Source organism: Carassius auratus, unplaced genomic scaffold, assembly GCF_003368295.1.
Source record: "Carassius auratus strain Wakin unplaced genomic scaffold, ASM336829v1 scaf_tig00044901, whole genome shotgun sequence".
NCBI lineage: Eukaryota > Metazoa > Chordata > Actinopteri > Cypriniformes > Cyprinidae > Carassius > Carassius auratus.
The window spans coordinates 1-18,833 of NW_020526860.1; the positions used below are offsets into that span (position 1 = coordinate 1).

The 18,833-nt window shown below is 46.3% G+C and overlaps 14 non-coding genes across 14 annotated transcripts; 7 read left to right on the forward strand and 7 right to left on the reverse strand.

The window, feature by feature from the left end:
- The first annotated feature begins 1,285 nt into the window (after positions 1-1,285).
- Positions 1,286-1,357, forward strand: trnad-guc (transfer RNA aspartic acid (anticodon GUC)). Its single transcript has one exon. It is a non-coding gene; the product is annotated as a tRNA-Asp (tRNA).
- A 103-nt stretch (positions 1,358-1,460) lies between these two features.
- On the reverse strand, positions 1,461-1,532 carry trnag-ucc (transfer RNA glycine (anticodon UCC)). Its single transcript has one exon. It is a non-coding gene; the product is annotated as a tRNA-Gly (tRNA).
- Positions 1,533-6,559: 5,027 nt separating this feature from the next.
- trnad-guc (transfer RNA aspartic acid (anticodon GUC)) lies at positions 6,560-6,631 on the forward strand. Its single transcript has one exon. It is a non-coding gene; the product is annotated as a tRNA-Asp (tRNA).
- Positions 6,632-6,734: 103 nt separating this feature from the next.
- trnag-ucc (transfer RNA glycine (anticodon UCC)) lies at positions 6,735-6,806 on the reverse strand. Its single transcript has one exon. It is a non-coding gene; the product is annotated as a tRNA-Gly (tRNA).
- Positions 6,807-8,245: 1,439 nt separating this feature from the next.
- trnad-guc (transfer RNA aspartic acid (anticodon GUC)) lies at positions 8,246-8,317 on the forward strand. The gene has a single exon. It is a non-coding gene; the product is annotated as a tRNA-Asp (tRNA).
- A 103-nt stretch (positions 8,318-8,420) lies between these two features.
- trnag-ucc (transfer RNA glycine (anticodon UCC)) lies at positions 8,421-8,492 on the reverse strand. Its single transcript has one exon. It is a non-coding gene; the product is annotated as a tRNA-Gly (tRNA).
- Positions 8,493-9,931: 1,439 nt separating this feature from the next.
- Positions 9,932-10,003, forward strand: trnad-guc (transfer RNA aspartic acid (anticodon GUC)). The gene has a single exon. It is a non-coding gene; the product is annotated as a tRNA-Asp (tRNA).
- A 103-nt stretch (positions 10,004-10,106) lies between these two features.
- Positions 10,107-10,178, reverse strand: trnag-ucc (transfer RNA glycine (anticodon UCC)). The gene has a single exon. It is a non-coding gene; the product is annotated as a tRNA-Gly (tRNA).
- Positions 10,179-13,883: 3,705 nt separating this feature from the next.
- Positions 13,884-13,955, forward strand: trnad-guc (transfer RNA aspartic acid (anticodon GUC)). Its single transcript has one exon. It is a non-coding gene; the product is annotated as a tRNA-Asp (tRNA).
- Positions 13,956-14,058: 103 nt separating this feature from the next.
- trnag-ucc (transfer RNA glycine (anticodon UCC)) lies at positions 14,059-14,130 on the reverse strand. The gene has a single exon. It is a non-coding gene; the product is annotated as a tRNA-Gly (tRNA).
- A 1,436-nt stretch (positions 14,131-15,566) lies between these two features.
- Positions 15,567-15,638, forward strand: trnad-guc (transfer RNA aspartic acid (anticodon GUC)). The gene has a single exon. It is a non-coding gene; the product is annotated as a tRNA-Asp (tRNA).
- Positions 15,639-15,741: 103 nt separating this feature from the next.
- Positions 15,742-15,813, reverse strand: trnag-ucc (transfer RNA glycine (anticodon UCC)). Its single transcript has one exon. It is a non-coding gene; the product is annotated as a tRNA-Gly (tRNA).
- A 1,434-nt stretch (positions 15,814-17,247) lies between these two features.
- trnad-guc (transfer RNA aspartic acid (anticodon GUC)) lies at positions 17,248-17,319 on the forward strand. The gene has a single exon. It is a non-coding gene; the product is annotated as a tRNA-Asp (tRNA).
- A 103-nt stretch (positions 17,320-17,422) lies between these two features.
- On the reverse strand, positions 17,423-17,494 carry trnag-ucc (transfer RNA glycine (anticodon UCC)). The gene has a single exon. It is a non-coding gene; the product is annotated as a tRNA-Gly (tRNA).
- Between the last annotated feature and the right edge of the window lie 1,339 nt (positions 17,495-18,833).

Consider the following 18,833-nt stretch of genomic DNA (forward strand, 5'->3'; position numbering starts at 1 on the left):
GGTAGTGTTGCAAGTGTTATGCGACTTCAGCTAATGATGGGTCCATCCGAATTATTCCATCCAAAGTTTTGGGTGGAGGCACAGGTCACAGAGGGAGTTCTGCTTCGACGTCAGCCCGAAGCCAAAGGACATGCGCACTGCTTTCTCCAATGCTTGGAAGGCAGCTATGCTCACACTTTACCACCAACGCTAGTCAGGTCAGCAACTTGCGCCGTCACTAAGAAGGCTCGAAGTGCACGAGTCGCCGATAGGGCTAGAGGAGCAGATGAGATTTTGTTTGGACCCGTCACTAAAGAGAGCCTTTCAAGAATTTGCATCCCGTCAACGTACAAGAAAGCGCTGCCTTCCCATCCGGCTAAATAAACACGAAGTGGTCAAACGCAGAGAGTGCCTATAATAACCAAAAGCCCAATCAAGGCAATCTCTTTTCTCATGCCTCTATCTGAAAAGTTGGATAAAATCTTATATGAAAAAAAAAGTCTTTTAAAGAAATCCCTTATTCCGAGGTCACCGTAGCCACCCAGATCCAGTCTGTATCCGCTTCAGTCACCCGGATCCAGTCCGTATCCAGAGAAGATGGTGGATCAACACCTAGAAAGGACCTCTATGGCCCAGAAACACAGCGGAGACCGTGACAACTAAGATGAGCCGCAGATACAAATCCCTTGTAAAGACCACCTGGACAAGACCACAGGAAACAGATGATTCTTCTGCACAGTCTGACATTCCTGCAGCCTGGAGCTGATCTACTGGTTTCGTCTGACAAGGGGAGAACTGTCTCCCCGACTGAGCCTGGTTTCTCACCGGGTTTTTTCTCCATCCTTTCACCGATCGAGTTTTGGTTTCTTCCCTCTGTCGCTTCTGGCAGGCGGAGCTGGGGACACTTCATGTACAGCGATATCGTTGACTTGATTGCAAATTATTGCACAGATACTATTTAAACTGAACTTAGCTGAATGATGTCATCAAAGAGTTCAATAACGAAATGCCTTTAACTGTCATTTTGCTTTTGACGCACTGTGTTCCTAATTAATGTTGTTCAGTTGCATTGACGCAATACTTTCTGTTTAAAGCGCAATTTAAAAAAAAAAAAAAAAAAAAAAAGAGTCCAAACAATGACCCCTGCTACGGGTAGTGTTCCAAGTGTTATGCGACTTCAGCTAATGATGGGTCCATCAGAAATTTTACGGTGCTAGGGCTGGGTCTGCGTCAGAAGAAGCCATGCATTGTTTAGTTATGTCAGTGCAGTGCCGTCAGTTGGGGGAGAAACGGCAGCATGCACGGCTCCTCGTTAGTATAGTGGACAGTATCTCCGCCTGTCACGCGGAAGACCGGGGTTCGATTCCCCGACGGGGAGAGCTGGTTCTTTTCGTCTTCCGAATGATCCATCCAAAATGTTTGGTTGGATTCGCAGGTCACAGAAGGAGTTCTGCTTCGACGTCAGCCCGAGCCAAAGGACATGCGTTGGCCGGGAATCGAACCCGGGTCAACTGCTTGGAAGGCAGCTATGCTCACCACTATACCAACAACGCAGGCGGAAGTCAGTAGCTTTATTGACGCACTGTGTTCCTAATAAATGTTGTTCAGTTGCATTGACACAATACTTTTTGTTTAAAGCGCAATTAAAAAAAAAAAAAAAAAAAAAAAAGAGTCCAAACAATGACCCCTGCTACGGGTAGTGTTGCAAGTGTTATGCGACTTCAGCTAATGATGGGTCCATCCGAAATTATTCCATCCAAAAGTTTTGGGTGGAGGCACAGGTCACAGAGGGAGTTCTGCTTCGACGTCAGCCCGAGCCAAAGGACATGCGCACTGCTCTCTCCAACTGCTTGGAAGGCAGCTATGCTCACCACTATACCACCAACGCAGTCAGCAGTCAGCAACTTGCGCCGTCACTAAGAAGGCTCGAAGTGCACGAGTCGCCGATAGGGCTAGAGGAGCAGATGAGATCTTTGTTTGGACCCGTCACTAAAGAGAGCCTTCAAGAATTTGCATCCCGTCACGTACAAGAAAGCGCTGCCTTCCCATCCGGCTAAATAAACACGAAGTGGTCAAACGCAGAGAGTGCCTATAATAACCAAAAGCCCAATCAAGGCAATCTCTTTCTCATGCCTCTATCTGAAAAGTTGGATAAAATCTTATATGAAAAAAAAAGTCTTTTAAAGAAATCCCTTATTCCGAGGTCACCGTAGCCACCAGATCCAGTCTGTATCCGCTTCAGTCACCCGGATCCAGTCCGTATCCAGAGAAGATGGTGGATCAACACCTAGAAAGGACCTCTATGGCCCAGAAACACAGCGGAGACCGTGACAACTAGATGAGCCGCAGATACAAATCCCTTGTAAAGACCACCTGGACAAGACCACAGGAAACAGATGATTCTTCTGCACAGTCTGACATTCCTGCAGCCTGGAGCTGATCTACTGGTTTCGTCTGACAAGGGGAGAACTGTCTCCCCGACTGAGCCTGGTTTCTCACCGGGTTTTTTCTCCATCCTTTCACCGATCGAGTTTTGGTTTCTTGCCTCTGTCGCTTCTGGCAGGCGGAGCTGGGGACACTTCATGTACAGCGATATCGTTGACTTGATTGCAAATTATTGCACAGATACTATTTAAACTGAACTTAGCTGAATGATGTCATCAAAGAGTTCAATAACGAAATGCCTTTAACTGTCATTTTGCTTTTTGACGCACTGTGTTCCTAATAAATGTTGTTCAGTTGCATTGACACAATACTTTTTGTTTAAAGCGCAATTAAAAAAAAAAAAAAAAAAAAGAGTCCAAACAATGACCCCTGCTACGGGTAGTGTTGCAAGTGTTATGCGACTTCAGCTAATGATGGGTCCATCCGAAATTATTCCATCCAAAAGTTTTGGGTGGAGGCACAGGTCACAGAGGGAGTTCTGCTTCGACGTCAGCCCGAGCCAAAGGATATGCTTTGGCCGGGAATCGAATCCGGGTCAACTGCTTGGAAGGCAGCTATGCTCACCACTATACCACCAACGCAGTCAGCAGTCAGCAACTTGCGCCGTCACTAAGAAGGCTCGAAGTGCACGAGTCGCCGATAGGGCTAGAGGAGCAGATGAGATCTTTGTTTGGACCCGTCACTAAAGAGAGCCTTCAAGAATTTGCATCCCGTCACGTACAAGAAAGCGCTGCCTTCCCATCCGGCTAAATAAACACGAAGTGGTCAAACGCAGAGAGTGCCTATAATAACCAAAAGCCCAATCAAGGCAATCTCTTTCTCATGCCTCTATCTGAAAAGTTGGATAAAATCTTATATGAAAAAAAAAGTCTTTTAAAGAAATCCCTTATTCCGAGGTCACCGTAGCCACCAGATCCAGTCTGTATCCGCTTCAGTCACCCGGATCCAGTCCGTATCCAGAGAAGATGGTGGATCAACACCTAGAAAGGACCTCTATGGCCCAGAAACACAGCGGAGACCGTGACAACTAGATGAGCCGCAGATACAAATCCCTTGTAAAGACCACCTGGACAAGACCACAGGAAACAGATGATTCTTCTGCACAGTCTGACATTCCTGCAGCCTGGAGCTGATCTACCTGTTTCGTCTGACAAGGGGAGAACTGTCTCCCCGATTGAGCCTGGTTTCTCACCGGGTTTTTTCTCCATCCTTTCACCGATCGAGTTTTGGTTTCTTGCCTCTGTCGCTTCTGGCAGGCGGAGCTGGGGACACTTCATGTACAGCGATATCGTTGACTTGATTGCAAATTATTGCACAGATACTATTTAAACTGAACTTAGCTGAATGATGTCATCAAAGAGTTCAATAACGAAATGCCTTTAACTGTCATTTTGCTTTTTGACGCACTGTGTTCCTAATAAATGTTGTTCAGTTGCATTGACACAATACTTTTTGTTTAAAGCGCAATTAAAAAAAAAAAAAAAAAAAAAGAGTCCAAACAATGACCCCTGCTACGGGTAGTGTTGCAAGTGTTATGCGACTTCAGCTAATGATGGGTCCATCCGAAATTATTCCATCCAAAAGTTTTGGGTGGAGGCACAGGTCACAGAGGGAGTTCTGCTTCGACGTCAGCCCGAGCCAAAGGACATGCTTGGCCGGGAATCGAATCCGGTCAACTGCTTGGAAGGCAGCTATGCTCACCACTATACCACCAACGCAGTCAGCAGTCAGCAACTTGCGCCGTCACTAAGAAGGCTCGAAGTGCACGAGTCGCCGATAGGGCTAGAGGAGCAGATGAGATCTTTGTTTGGACCCGTCACTAAAGAGAGCCTTCAAGAATTTGCATCCCGTCACGTACAAGAAAGCGCTGCCTTCCCATCCGGCTAAATAAACACGAAGTGGTCAAACGCAGAGAGTGCCTATAATAACCAAAAGCCCAATCAAGGCAATCTCTTTCTCATGCCTCTATCTGAAAAGTTGGATAAAATCTTATATGAAAAAAAAAGTCTTTTAAAGAAATCCCTTATTCCGAGGTCACCGTAGCCACCAGATCCAGTCTGTATCCGCTTCAGTCACCCGGATCCAGTCCGTATCCAGAGAAGATGGTGGATCAACACCTAGAAAGGACCTCTATGGCCCAGAAACACAGCGGAGACCGTGACAACTAGATGAGCCGCAGATACAAATCCCTTGTAAAGACCACCTGGACAAGACCACAGGAAACAGATGATTCTTCTGCACAGTCTGACATTCCTGCAGCCTGGAGCTGATCTACTGGTTTCGTCTGACAAGGGGAGAACTGTCTCCCCGACTGAGCCTGGTTTCTCACCGGGTTTTTTCTCCATCCTTTCACCGATCGAGTTTTGGTTTCTTCCCTCTGTCGCTTCTGGCAGGCGGAGCTGGGGACACTTCATGTACAGCGATATCGTTGACTTGATTGCAAATTATTGCACAGATACTATTTAAACTGAACTTAGCTGAATGATGTCATCAAAGAGTTCAATAACGAAATGCCTTTAACTGTCATTTTGCTTTTTGACGCACTGTGTTCCTAATTAATGTTGTTCAGTTGCATTGACGCAATACTTTCTGTTTAAAGCGCAATTTAAAAAAAAAAAAAAAAAGAGTCAATAAAAGAATCGAACCCGGGTCAACTGCTTGGAAGGCAGCTATGCTCACCACTATACCACCAACGCAGGCGGAAGTCAGTAGCTTTATTGACGCACTGTGTTCCTAATAAATGTTGTTCAGTTGCATTGACACAATACTTTTTGTTTAAAGCGCAATTAAAAAAAAAAAAAAAAAAAAAAAAGAGTCCAAACAATGACCCCTGCTACCGGTAGTGTTGCAAGTGTTATGCGACTTCAGCTAATGATGGGTCCATCCGAAATTATTCCATCCAAAAGTTTTGGGTGGAGGCACAGGTCACAGAGGGAGTTCTGCTTCGACGTCAGCCCGAGCCAAAGGATATGCTTGGCCGGGAATCGAATCCGTGTCAACTGCTTGGAAGGCAGCTATGCTCACCACTATACCACCAACGCAGTCAGCAGTCAGCAACTTGCGCCGTCACTAAGAAGGCTCGAAGTGCACGAGTCGCCGATAGGGCTAGAGGAGCAGATGAGATCTTTGTTTGGACCCGTCACTAAAGAGAGCCTTCAAGAATTTGCATCCCGTCACGTACAAGAAAGCGCTGCCTTCCCATCCGGCTAAATAAACACGAAGTGGTCAAACGCAGAGAGTGCCTATAATAACCAAAAGCCCAATCAAGGCAATCTCTTTCTCATGCCTCTATCTGAAAAGTTGGATAAAATCTTATATGAAAAAAAAAGTCTTTTAAAGAAATCCCTTATTCCGAGGTCACCGTAGCCACCAGATCCAGTCTGTATCCGCTTCAGTCACCCGGATCCAGTCCGTATCCAGAGAAGATGGTGGATCAACACCTAGAAAGGACCTCTATGGCCCAGAAACACAGCGGAGACCGTGACAACTAGATGAGCCGCAGATACAAATCCCTTGTAAAGACCACCTGGACAAGACCACAGGAAACAGATGATTCTTCTGCACAGTCTGACATTCCTGCAGCCTGGAGCTGATCTACTGGTTTCGTCTGACAAGGGGAGAACTGTCTCCCCGACTGAGCCTGGTTTCTCACCGGGTTTTTTCTCCATCCTTTCACCGATCGAGTTTTGGTTTCTTCCCTCTGTCGCTTCTGGCAGGCGGAGCTGGGGACACTTCATGTACAGCGATATCGTTGACTTGATTGCAAATTATTGCACAGATACTATTTAAACTGAACTTAGCTGAATGATGTCATCAAAGAGTTCAATAACGAAATGCCTTTAACTGTCATTTTGCTTTTTGACGCACTGTGTTCCTAATTAATGTTGTTCAGTTGCATTGACGCAATACTTTCTGTTTAAAGCGCAATTTAAAAAAAAAAAAAAAAAAAAAAAAGAGTCCAAACAATGACCCCTGCTACGGGTAGTGTTCCAAGTGTTATGCGACTTCAGCTAATGATGGGTCCATCAGAAATTTTACGGTGCTAGGGCTGGGTCTGCGTCAGAAGAAGCCATGCATTGTTTAGTTATGTCAGTGCAGTGCCGTCAGTTGGGGGAGAAACGGCAGCATGCACGGCTCCTCGTTAGTATAGTGGACAGTATCTCCGCCTGTCACGCGGAAGACCGGGGTTCGATTCCCCGACGGGGAGAGCTGGTTCTTTTCGTCTTCCGAATGATCCATCCAAAATGTTTGGTTGGATTCGCAGGTCACAGAAGGAGTTCTGCTTCGACGTCAGCCCGAGCCAAAGGACATGCGTTGGCCGGGAATCGAACCCGGGTCAACTGCTTGGAAGGCAGCTATGCTCACCACTATACCAACAACGCAGGCGGAAGTCAGTAGCTTTATTGACGCACTGTGTTCCTAATAAATGTTGTTCAGTTGCATTGACACAATACTTTTTGTTTAAAGCGCAATTAAAAAAAAAAAAAAAAAAAAAAAAAAGAGTCCAAACAATGACCCCTGCTACGGGTAGTGTTGCAAGTGTTATGCGACTTCAGCTAATGATGGGTCCATCCGAAATTATTCCATCCAAAAGTTTTGGGTGGAGGCACAGGTCACAGAGGGAGTTCTGCTTCGACGTCAGCCCGAGCCAAAGGACATGCGTGGCCGGAATCGATCCGTGTCAACTGCTTGGAAGGCAGCTATGCTCACCACTATACCACCAACGCAGTCAGCAGTCAGCAACTTGCGCCGTCACTAAGAAGGCTCGAAGTGCACGAGTCGCCGATAGGGCTAGAGGAGCAGATGAGATCTTTGTTTGGACCCGTCACTAAAGAGAGCCTTCAAGAATTTGCATCCCGTCACGTACAAGAAAGCGCTGCCTTCCCATCCGGCTAAATAAACACGAAGTGGTCAAACGCAGAGAGTGCCTATAATAACCAAAAGCCCAATCAAGGCAATCTCTTTCTCATGCCTCTATCTGAAAAGTTGGATAAAATCTTATATGAAAAAAAAAGTCTTTTAAAGAAATCCCTTATTCCGAGGTCACCGTAGCCACCAGATCCAGTCTGTATCCGCTTCAGTCACCCGGATCCAGTCCGTATCCAGAGAAGATGGTGGATCAACACCTAGAAAGGACCTCTATGGCCCAGAAACACAGCGGAGACCGTGACAACTAGATGAGCCGCAGATACAAATCCCCTGTAAAGACCACCTGGACAAGACCACAGGAAACAGATGATTCTTCTGCACAGTCTGACATTCCTGCAGCCTGGAGCTGATCTACCTGGTTTCGTCTGACAAGGGGAGAACTGTCTCCCCGACTGAGCCTGGTTTCTCACCGGGTTTTTTCTCCATCCTTTCACCGATCGAGTTTTGGTTTCTTCCCTCTGTCGCTTCTGGCAGGCGGAGCTGGGGACACTTCATGTACAGCGATATCGTTGACTTGATTGCAAATTATTGCACAGATACTATTTAAACTGAACTTAGCTGAATGATGTCATCAAAGAGTTCAATAACGAAATGCCTTTAACTGTCATTTTGCTTTTTGACGCACTGTGTTCCTAATTAATGTTGTTCAGTTGCATTGACGCAATACTTTCTGTTTAAAGCGCAATTTAAAAAAAAAAAAAAAAAAAAAAAGAGTCCAAACAATGACCCCTGCTACGGGTAGTGTTCCAAGTGTTATGCGACTTCAGCTAATGATGGGTCCATCAGAAATTTTACGGTGCTAGGGCTGGGTCTGCGTCAGAAGAAGCCATGCATTGTTTAGTTATGTCAGTGCAGTGCCGTCAGTTGGGGGAGAAACGGCAGCATGCACGGCTCCTCGTTAGTATAGTGGACAGTATCTCCGCCTGTCACGCGGAAGACCGGGGTTCGATTCCCCGACGGGGAGAGCTGGTTCTTTTCGTCTTCCGAATGATCCATCCAAAATGTTTGGTTGGAGTCGCAGGTCACAGAAGGAGTTCTGCTTCGACGTCAGCCCGAGCCAAAGGACATGCGTTGGCCGGGAATCGAACCCGGGTCAACTGCTTGGAAGGCAGCTATGCTCACCACTATACCAACAACGCAGGCGGAAGTCAGTAGCTTTATTGACGCACTGTGTTCCTAATAAATGTTGTTCAGTTGCATTGACACAATACTTTTTGTTTAAAGCGCAATAAAAAAAAAAAAAAAAAAAAAAAAAGAGTCCAAACAATGACCCCTGCTACGGGTAGTGTTGCAAGTGTTATGCGACTTCAGCTAATGATGGGTCCATCCGAAATTATTCCATCCAAAAGTTTTGGGTGGAGGCACAGGTCACAGAGGGAGTTCTGCTTCGACGTCAGCCCGAGCCAAAGGATATGCGTTGGCCGGAATCGAATCCGGTCAACTGCTTGGAAGGCAGCTATGCTCACCACTATACCACCAACGCAGTCAGCAGTCAGCAACTTGCGCCGTCACTAAGAAGGCTCGAAGTGCACGAGTCGCCGATAGGGCTAGAGGAGCAGATGAGATCTTTGTTTGGACCCGTCACTAAAGAGAGCCTTCAAGAATTTGCATCCCGTCACGTACAAGAAAGCGCTGCCTTCCCATCCGGCTAAATAAACACGAAGTGGTCAAACGCAGAGAGTGCCTATAATAACCAAAAGCCCAATCAAGGCAATCTCTTTCTCATGCCTCTATCTGAAAAGTTGGATAAAATCTTATATGAAAAAAAAAGTCTTTTAAAGAAATCCCTTATTCCGAGGTCACCGTAGCCACCAGATCCAGTCTGTATCCGCTTCAGTCACCCGGATCCAGTCCGTATCCAGAGAAGATGGTGGATCAACACCTAGAAAGGACCTCTATGGCCCAGAAACACAGCGGAGACCGTGACAACTAGATGAGCCGCAGATACAAATCCCTTGTAAAGACCACCTGGACAAGACCACAGGAAACAGATGATTCTTCTGCACAGTCTGACATTCCTGCAGCCTGGAGCTGATCTACCTGGTTTCGTCTGACAAGGGGAGAACTGTCTCCCCGACTGAGCCTGGTTTCTCACCGGGTTTTTTCTCCATCCTTTCACCGATCGAGTTTTGGTTTCTTCCCTCTGTCGCTTCTGGCAGGCGGAGCTGGGGACACTTCATGTACAGCGATATCGTTGACTTGATTGCAAATTATTGCACAGATACTATTTAAACTGAACTTAGCTGAATGATGTCATCAAAGAGTTCAATAACGAAATGCCTTTAACTGTCATTTTGCTTTTTGACGCACTGTGTTCCTAATTAATGTTGTTCAGTTGCATTGACGCAATACTTTCTGTTTAAAGCGCAATTTAAAAAAAAAAAAAAAAAAAAAAAAGAGTCCAAACAATGACCCCTGCTACGGGTAGTGTTCCAAGTGTTATGCGACTTCAGCTAATGATGGGTCCATCAGAAATTTTACGGTGCTAGGGCTGGGTCTGCGTCAGAAGAAGCCATGCATTGTTTAGTTATGTCAGTGCAGTGCCGTCAGTTGGGGGAGAAACGGCAGCATGCACGGCTCCTCGTTAGTATAGTGGACAGTATCTCCGCCTGTCACGCGGAAGACCGGGGTTCGATTCCCCGACGGGGAGAGCTGGTTCTTTTCGTCTTCCGAATGATCCATCCAAAATGTTTGGTTGGATTCGCAGGTCACAGAAGGAGTTCTGCTTCGACGTCAGCCCGAGCCAAAGGACATGCGTTGGCCGGGAATCGAACCCGGGTCAACTGCTTGGAAGGCAGCTATGCTCACCACTATACCAACAACGCAGGCGGAAGTCAGTAGCTTTATTGACGCACTGTGTTCCTAATAAATGTTGTTCAGTTGCATTGACACAATACTTTTTGTTTAAAGCGCAATTAAAAAAAAAAAAAAAAAAAAAAAAGAGTCCAAACAATGACCCCTGCTACGGGTAGTGTTGCAAGTGTTATGCGACTTCAGCTAATGATGGGTCCATCCGAAATTATTCCATCCAAAAGTTTTGGGTGGAGGCACAGGTCACAGAGGGAGTTCTGCTTCGACGTCAGCCCGAGCCAAAGGACATGCGCACTGCTCTCTCCAACTGCTTGGAAGGCAGCTATGCTCACCACTATACCACCAACGCAGTCAGCAGTCAGCAACTTGCGCCGTCACTAAGAAGGCTCGAAGTGCACGAGTCGCCGATAGGGCTAGAGGAGCAGATGAGATCTTTGTTTGGACCCGTCACTAAAGAGAGCCTTCAAGAATTTGCATCCCGTCACGTACAAGAAAGCGCTGCCTTCCCATCCGGCTAAATAAACACGAAGTGGTCAAACGCAGAGAGTGCCTATAATAACCAAAAGCCCAATCAAGGCAATCTCTTTCTCATGCCTCTATCTGAAAAGTTGGATAAAATCTTATATGAAAAAAAAAGTCTTTTAAAGAAATCCCTTATTCCGAGGTCACCGTAGCCACCAGATCCAGTCTGTATCCGCTTCAGTCACCCGGATCCAGTCCGTATCCAGAGAAGATGGTGGATCAACACCTAGAAAGGACCTCTATGGCCCAGAAACACAGCGGAGACCGTGACAACTAGATGAGCCGCAGATACAAATCCCCTGTAAAGACCACCTGGACAAGACCACAGGAAACAGATGATTCTTCTGCACAGTCTGACATTCCTGCAGCCTGGAGCTGATCTACCTGTTTCGTCTGACAAGGGGAGAACTGTCTCCCCGATTGAGCCTGGTTTCTCACCGGGTTTTTTCTCCATCCTTTCACCGATCGAGTTTTGGTTTCTTGCCTCTGTCGCTTCTGGCAGGCGGAGCTGGGGACACTTCATGTACAGCGATATCGTTGACTTGATTGCAAATTATTGCACAGATACTATTTAAACTGAACTTAGCTGAATGATGTCATCAAAGAGTTCAATAACGAAATGCCTTTAACTGTCATTTTGCTTTTTGACGCACTGTGTTCCTAATAAATGTTGTTCAGTTGCATTGACACAATACTTTTTGTTTAAAGCGCAATTAAAAAAAAAAAAAAAAAAAAAAGAGTCCAAACAATGACCCCTGCTACGGGTAGTGTTGCAAGTGTTATGCGACTTCAGCTAATGATGGGTCCATCCGAAATTATTCCATCCAAAAGTTTTGGGTGGAGGCACAGGTCACAGAGGGAGTTCTGCTTCGACGTCAGCCCGAGCCAAAGGACATGCTTTGGCCGGAATCGAATCCGGGTCAACTGCTTGGAAGGCAGCTATGCTCACCACTATACCACCAACGCAGTCAGCAGTCAGCAACTTGCGCCGTCACTAAGAAGGCTCGAAGTGCACGAGTCGCCGATAGGGCTAGAGGAGCAGATGAGATCTTTGTTTGGACCCGTCACTAAAGAGAGCCTTCAAGAATTTGCATCCCGTCACGTACAAGAAAGCGCTGCCTTCCCATCCGGCTAAATAAACACGAAGTGGTCAAACGCAGAGAGTGCCTATAATAACCAAAAGCCCAATCAAGGCAATCTCTTTCTCATGCCTCTATCTGAAAAGTTGGATAAAATCTTATATGAAAAAAAAAGTCTTTTAAAGAAATCCCTTATTCCGAGGTCACCGTAGCCACCAGATCCAGTCTGTATCCGCTTCAGTCACCCGGATCCAGTCCGTATCCAGAGAAGATGGTGGATCAACACCTAGAAAGGACCTCTATGGCCCAGAAACACAGCGGAGACCGTGACAACTAGATGAGCCGCAGATACAAATCCCTTGTAAAGACCACCTGGACAAGACCACAGGAAACAGATGATTCTTCTGCACAGTCTGACATTCCTGCAGCCTGGAGCTGATCTACTGGTTTCGTCTGACAAGGGGAGAACTGTCTCCCCGACTGAGCCTGGTTTCTCACCGGGTTTTTTCTCCATCCTTTCACCGATCGAGTTTTGGTTTCTTGCCTCTGTCGCTTCTGGCAGGCGGAGCTGGGGACACTTCATGTACAGCGATATCGTTGACTTGATTGCAAATTATTGCACAGATACTATTTAAACTGAACTTAGCTGAATGATGTCATCAAAGAGTTCAATAACGAAATGCCTTTAACTGTCATTTTGCTTTTTGACGCACTGTGTTCCTAATAAATGTTGTTCAGTTGCATTGACGCAATACTTTTTGTTTAAAGCGCAATTAAAAAAAAAAAAAAAAAAAAAAGAGTCCAAACAATGACCCCTGCTACGGGTAGTGTTGCAAGTGTTATGCGACTTCAGCTAATGATGGGTCCATCCGAAATTATTCCATCCAAAAGTTTTGGGTGGAGGCACAGGTCACAGAGGGAGTTCTGCTTCGACGTCAGCCCGAGCCAAAGGATATGCTTGGCCGGGAATCGAATCCGGTCAACTGCTTGGAAGGCAGCTATGCTCACCACTATACCACCAACGCAGTCAGCAGTCAGCAACTTGCGCCGTCACTAAGAAGGCTCGAAGTGCACGAGTCGCCGATAGGGCTAGAGGAGCAGATGAGATCTTTGTTTGGACCCGTCACTAAAGAGAGCCTTCAAGAATTTGCATCCCGTCACGTACAAGAAAGCGCTGCCTTCCCATCCGGCTAAATAAACACGAAGTGGTCAAACGCAGAGAGTGCCTATAATAACCAAAAGCCCAATCAAGGCAATCTCTTTCTCATGCCTCTATCTGAAAAGTTGGATAAAATCTTATATGAAAAAAAAAGTCTTTTAAAGAAATCCCTTATTCCGAGGTCACCGTAGCCACCAGATCCAGTCTGTATCCGCTTCAGTCACCCGGATCCAGTCCGTATCCAGAGAAGATGGTGGATCAACACCTAGAAAGGACCTCTATGGCCCAGAAACACAGCGGAGACCGTGACAACTAGATGAGCCGCAGATACAAATCCCTTGTAAAGACCACCTGGACAAGACCACAGGAAACAGATGATTCTTCTGCACAGTCTGACATTCCTGCAGCCTGGAGCTGATCTACTGGTTTCGTCTGACAAGGGGAGAACTGTCTCCCCGACTGAGCCTGGTTTCTCACCGGGTTTTTTCTCCATCCTTTCACCGATCGAGTTTTGGTTTCTTCCCTCTGTCGCTTCTGGCAGGCGGAGCTGGGGACACTTCATGTACAGCGATATCGTTGACTTGATTGCAAATTATTGCACAGATACTATTTAAACTGAACTTAGCTGAATGATGTCATCAAAGAGTTCAATAACGAAATGCCTTTAACTGTCATTTTGCTTTTTGACGCACTGTGTTCCTAATTAATGTTGTTCAGTTGCATTGACGCAATACTTTCTGTTTAAAGCGCAATTTAAAAAAAAAAAAAAAAAAAAAAAGAGTCCAAACAATGACCCCTGCTACGGGTAGTGTTCCAAGTGTTATGCGACTTCAGCTAATGATGGGTCCATCAGAAATTTTACGGTGCTAGGGCTGGGTCTGCGTCAGAAGAAGCCATGCATTGTTTAGTTATGTCAGTGCAGTGCCGTCAGTTGGGGGAGAAACGGCAGCATGCACGGCTCCTCGTTAGTATAGTGGACAGTATCTCCGCCTGTCACGCGGAAGACCGGGGTTCGATTCCCCGACGGGGAGAGCTGGTTCTTTTCGTCTTCCGAATGATCCATCCAAAATGTTTGGTTGGATTCGCAGGTCACAGAAGGAGTTCTGCTTCGACGTCAGCCCGAGCCAAAGGACATGCGTTGGCCGGGAATCGAACCCGGGTCAACTGCTTGGAAGGCAGCTATGCTCACCACTATACCAACAACGCAGGCGGAAGTCAGTAGCTTTATTGACGCACTGTGTTCCTAATAAATGTTGTTCAGTTGCATTGACACAATACTTTTTGTTTAAAGCGCAATTAAAAAAAAAAAAAAAAAAAAAAAAAGAGTCCAAACAATGACCCCTGCTACGGGTAGTGTTGCAAGTGTTATGCGACTTCAGCTAATGATGGGTCCATCCGAAATTATTCCATCCAAAAGTTTTGGGTGGAGGCACAGGTCACAGAGGGAGTTCTGCTTCGACGTCAGCCCGAGCCAAAGGACATGCTGGCGGACTGCTCTCGTCCAACTGCTTGGAAGGCAGCTATGCTCACCACTATACCACCAACGCAGTCAGCAGTCAGCAACTTGCGCCGTCACTAAGAAGGCTCGAAGTGCACGAGTCGCCGATAGGGCTAGAGGAGCAGATGAGATCTTTGTTTGGACCCGTCACTAAAGAGAGCCTTCAAGAATTTGCATCCCGTCACGTACAAGAAAGCGCTGCCTTCCCATCCGGCTAAATAAACACGAAGTGGTCAAACGCAGAGAGTGCCTATAATAACCAAAAGCCCAATCAAGGCAATCTCTTTCTCATGCCTCTATCTGAAAAGTTGGATAAAATCTTATATGAAAAAAAAAGTCTTTTAAAGAAATCCCTTATTCCGAGGTCACCGTAGCCACCAGATCCAGTCTGTATCCGCTTCAGTCACCCGGATCCAGTCCGTATCCAGAGAAGATGGTGGATCAACACCTAGAAAGGACCTCTATGGCCCAGAAACACAGCGGAGACCGTGACAACTAGATGAGCCGCAGATACAAATCCCTTGTAAAGACCACCTGGACAAGACCACAGGAAACAGATGATTCTTCTGCACAGTCTGACATTCCTGCAGCCTGGAGCTGATCTACCTGGTTTCGTCTGACAAGGGGAGAACTGTCTCCCCGATTGAGCCTGGTTTCTCACCGGGTTTTTTCTCCATCCTTTCACCGATCGAGTTTTGGTTTCTTCCCTCTGTCGCTTCTGGCAGGCGGAGCTGGGGACACTTCATGTACAGCGATATCGTTGACTTGATTGCAAATTATTGCACAGATACTATTTAAACTGAACTTAGCTGAATGATGTCATCAAAGAGTTCAATAACGAAATGCCTTTAACTGTCATTTTGCTTTTTGACGCACTGTGTTCCTAATTAATGTTGTTCAGTTGCATTGACGCAATACTTTCTGTTTAAAGCGCAATTTAAAAAAAAAAAAAAAAAAAAAAAAGAGTCCAAACAATGACCCCTGCTACGGGTAGTGTTCCAAGTGTTATGCGACTTCAGCTAATGATGGGTCCATCAGAAATTTTACGGTGCTAGGGCTGGGTCTGCGTCAGAAGAAGCCATGCATTGTTTAGTTATGTCAGTGCAGTGCCGTCAGTTGGGGGAGAAACGGCAGCATGCACGGCTCCTCGTTAGTATAGTGGACAGTATCTCCGCCTGTCACGCGGAAGACCGGGGTTCGATTCCCCGACGGGGAGAGCTGGTTCTTTTCGTCTTCCGAATGATCCATCCAAAATGTTTGGTTGGATTCGCAGGTCACAGAAGGAGTTCTGCTTCGACGTCAGCCCGAGCCAAAGGACATGCGTTGGCCGGGAATCGAACCCGGGTCAACTGCTTGGAAGGCAGCTATGCTCACCACTATACCAACAACGCAGGCGGAAGTCAGTAGCTTTATTGACGCACTGTGTTCCTAATAAATGTTGTTCAGTTGCATTGACACAATACTTTTTGTTTAAAGCGCAATTAAAAAAAAAAAAAAAAAAAAAAAAAAAGAGTCCAAACAATGACCCCTGCTACGGGTAGTGTTGCAAGTGTTATGCGACTTCAGCTAATGATGGGTCCATCCGAAATTATTCCATCCAAAAGTTTTGGGTGGAGGCACAGGTCACAGAGGGAGTTCTGCTTCGACGTCAGCCCGAGCCAAAGGACATGCGGCACTGCTCTCTCCAACTGCTTGGAAGGCAGCTATGCTCACCACTATACCACCAACGCAGTCAGCAGTCAGCAACTTGCGCCGTCACTAAGAAGGCTCGAAGTGCACGAGTCGCCGATAGGGCTAGAGGAGCAGATGAGATCTTTGTTTGGACCCGTCACTAAAGAGAGCCTTCAAGAATTTGCATCCCGTCACGTACAAGAAAGCGCTGCCTTCCCATCCGGCTAAATAAACACGAAGTGGTCAAACGCAGAGAGTGCCTATAATAACCAAAAGCCCAATCAAGGCAATCTCTTTCTCATGCCTCTATCTGAAAAGTTGGATAAAATCTTATATGAAAAAAAAAGTCTTTTAAAGAAATCCCTTATTCCGAGGTCACCGTAGCCACCAGATCCAGTCTGTATCCGCTTCAGTCACCCGGATCCAGTCCGTATCCAGAGAAGATGGTGGATCAACACCTAGAAAGGACCTCTATGGCCCAGAAACACAGCGGAGACCGTGACAACTAGATGAGCCGCAGATACAAATCCCCTGTAAAGACCACCTGGACAAGACCACAGGAAACAGATGATTCTTCTGCACAGTCTGACATTCCTGCAGCCTGGAGCTGATCTACCTGTTTCGTCTGACAAGGGGAGAACTGTCTCCCCGATTGAGCCTGGTTTCTCACCGGGTTTTTTCTCCATCCTTTCACCGATCGAGTTTTGGTTTCTTGCCTCTGTCGCTTCTGGCAGGCGGAGCTGGGGACACTTCATGTACAGCGATATCGTTGACTTGATTGCAAATTATTGCACAGATACTATTTAAACTGAACTTAGCTGAATGATGTCATCAAAGAGTTCAATAACGAAATGCCTTTAACTGTCATTTTGCTTTTTGACGCACTGTGTTCCTAATTAATGTTGTTCAGTTGCATTGACGCAATACTTTCTGTTTAAAGCGCAATTTAAAAAAAAAAAAAAAAAAAAAAAAAGAGTCCAAACAATGACCCCTGCTACGGGTAGTGTTCCAAGTGTTATGCGACTTCAGCTAATGATGGGTCCATCAGAAATTTTACGGTGCTAGGGCTGGGTCTGCGTCAGAAGAAGCCATGCATTGTTTAGTTATGTCAGTGCAGTGCCGTCAGTTGGGGGAGAAACGGCAGCATGCACGGCTCCTCGTTAGTATAGTGGACAGTATCTCCGCCTGTCACGCGGAAGACCGGGGTTCGATTCCCCGACGGGGAGAGCTGGTTCTTTTCGTCTTCCGAATGATCCATCCAAAATGTTTGGTTGGATTCGCAGGTCACAGAAGGAGTTCTGCTTCGACGTCAGCCCGAGCCAAAGGACATGCGTTGGCCGGGAATCGAACCCGGGTCAACTGCTTGGAAGGCAGCTATGCTCACCACTATACCAACAACGCAGGCGGAAGTCAGTAGCTTTATTGACGCACTGTGTTCCTAATAAATGTTGTTCAGTTGCATTGACACAATACTTTTTGTTTAAAGCGCAATTAAAAAAAAAAAAAAAAAAAAAAAAAAGAGTCCAAACAATGACCCCTGCTACGGGTAGTGTTGCAAGTGTTATGCGACTTCAGCTAATGATGGGTCCATCCGAAATTATTCCATCCAAAAGTTTTGGGTGGAGGCACAGGTCACAGAGGGAGTTCTGCTTCGACGTCAGCCCGAGCCAAAGGACATGCTTGGCGGACTGATCCGTCTCAACTGCTTGGAAGGCAGCTATGCTCACCACTATACCACCAACGCAGTCAGCAGTCAGCAACTTGCGCCGTCACTAAGAAGGCTCGAAGTGCACGAGTCGCCGATAGGGCTAGAGGAGCAGATGAGATCTTTGTTTGGACCCGTCACTAAAGAGAGCCTTCAAGAATTTGCATCCCGTCACGTACAAGAAAGCGCTGCCTTCCCATCCGGCTAAATAAACACGAAGTGGTCAAACGCAGAGAGTGCCTATAATAACCAAAAGCCCAATCAAGGCAATCTCTTTCTCATGCCTCTATCTGAAAAGTTGGATAAAATCTTATATGAAAAAAAAAGTCTTTTAAAGAAATCCCTTATTCCGAGGTCACCGTAGCCACCAGATCCAGTCTGTATCCGCTTCAGTCACCCGGATCCAGTCCGTATCCAGAGAAGATGGTGGATCAACACCTAGAAAGGACCTCTATGGCCCAGAAACACAGCGGAGACCGTGACAACTAGATGAGCCGCAGATACAAATCCCTGTAAAGACCACCTGGACAAGACCACAGGAAACAGATGATTCTTCTGCACAGTCTGACATTCCTGCAGCCTGGAGCTGATCTACTGTTTCGTCTGACAAGGGGAGAACTGTCTCCCCGATTGAGCCTGGTTTCTCACCGGGTTTTTTCTCCATCCTTTCACCGATCGAGTTTTGGTTTCTTCCCTCTGTCGCTTCTGGCAGGCGGAGCTGGGGACACTTCATGTACAGCGATATCGTTTGACTTGATTGCAAATTATTGCACAGATACTATTTAAACTGAACTTAGCTGAATGATGTCATCAAAGAGTTTCAATAACGAAATGCCTTTAACTGTCATTTTGCTTTTTGACGCACTGTGTTCCTAATTAATGTTGTTCAGTTGCATTGACACAATACTTTTTGTTTAAAGCGCAATTTAAAAAAAAAAAAAAAAAAAAAAGAGTCCAAACAATGACCCTGCTACGGGTAGTGTTGCAAGTGTTATGCGACTTCAGCTAATGATGGGTCCATCAGAAATTTTAGGT